The sequence below is a fragment of the Stenella coeruleoalba genome (assembly GCF_951394435.1).
Source record: "Stenella coeruleoalba genome assembly, chromosome: 8".
NCBI lineage: Eukaryota > Metazoa > Chordata > Mammalia > Artiodactyla > Delphinidae > Stenella > Stenella coeruleoalba.
In genome coordinates this window covers 45,869,606-45,871,234 of record NC_137154.1, presented here as the reverse complement: position 1 = coordinate 45,871,234, position 1,629 = coordinate 45,869,606, and the positions used below count along the sequence as shown (strand labels likewise).

Sequence of the window (1,629 nt, the reverse complement as noted above, 5' to 3'; positions counted from 1 at the left end):
TGTGCACAATGCTAACCTTTCAATATGGTACATTAATTCTTTATCTCAAAAATGTATAAAACTGTATCTCTAACTCCTGATCAATGGAGCAGTTCTCAGAGTTTCTGAGAATCTGTTTCCCGGGTTATAATCCTCAGTTTGTCTTGAATAATATTCTCTTTTCTTTCTTCTTAGCTTGATTGTTATTTGATTTTTCATTGACATAATAGAGAGAGTGGCAAAGTAAATCAATAAAGTAACTTTACACCTTAAGGAGCTTGAAAAAGGAGCAAACTAAAACAATAGCTAGCAGTAGGAAGGGAGTAATAAAGAACGGAATGGAGACAGATACAATATAGAATGGAAAAACAATAGAGAAAATCAATAAAACCAAGAGCTTTTTCTTAAAAAAAAATTGACAAATATTTAGCTAGATTGACTAAGATACAAAGCAAGAAAAATTAAAGTATTAAAATCAGAAAAGAAATTGTTACCAAAGTTCATGTGCCCGATGCACAGTGAGGCCAAATAAACTGAAACATCAGAGTTTGAAGCAGAGAAAGGTTTATTGAAGTAGGACATTTCTACAGATTTTACAGAAATGAAAAGGATTATAAGAGAATACTGTGACTTTTCACAAAGACGGTGCTGAAAGTGAAGAAGGAAGCCCCTGCCCCTCCCAAAGCTGAGCCAAAGCAAAGGCTTTGAAGGCCAAGAACACAGTGCTGAAAGGCATCCACAGCCACGAAAAAAGATACGGACATCACTCACCTTCCAACTGCCCAAAACACTGTGGCTCAGAAGGCAGCCCAAATGTCCTTAGAAGAGTGCCCCTAGGAGAAACAAACTTGACCACTATGGCATCACCAAGTTCCCCCTCACCACCAAGTCAGCCATGAAGAAAACAGAAGACAACAACATACTGGTGTTCATTGTGGATATCAAGGCCAACAAGCACCAGATCAGACAGGCTGTGAAGAAGCTCTATGACATTGACGTGGCCAAGGTGAGCACCCTGATAGGGCCTGATGGAGAGAAGAAGCGTATGTTCAACTGGCTCCTGATTACGATGCTTTGGAAGTTGCCAACAAAACTGGGGTTATCTAAACTGAGTCCAGTTGGTAATTTTAAATATAAAAGTTTTCACTAAAGAAAAAGAGGATACTGTGATGAACAGTTCGCTTCAGGGAGAGGAACTGGGTGGCAGGGAAACAGTGAGATTTTACTTTTGAAATTTTGTCCCAAATGCATGAATAATATATTTAACCAATAACAGCAATAAACATATGAGCACAAGAATAGATAAAAATGAAAATAATTTATTAAAGTATAAATTATTTTTACCGTATTTTCTAAAGTTTTTGCAACAGGCTTGTGTTACCTTCATGATTGGAATAAAAACAAAGAAGATTTTTTAAATGTTCGTAATGTTAGTATGCATACAATTTTTATTGTGTTTCTTTAATATCATATCAAGTCTTACCTCTTCTTTGACTAGAGGAATTTAGTGAAAACAGCATCTTCTCCTTGGCTATGAGCAGGAACTGGAACCCCTAAGTTTTACACTTCCAGGTGAGGAGACCTCAGCCTGAACTAGGAATGGAAACAGTTTAGAAACAGAAAAAGAAGAGTAGTTTCTCAGGGAGCCAA

At 37.0% G+C, this 1,629-nt stretch overlaps 1 pseudogene across 1 annotated transcript; it reads left to right on the top strand.

Moving 5' to 3' along the window:
* Positions 1-615: 615 nt before the first annotated feature.
* Positions 616-1,086, top strand: LOC307190925 (large ribosomal subunit protein uL23-like; annotated as a pseudogene). The gene has a single exon. The product of its transcript is annotated as a large ribosomal subunit protein uL23-like (transcript).
* The last annotated feature ends 543 nt before the right edge of the window (positions 1,087-1,629 follow it).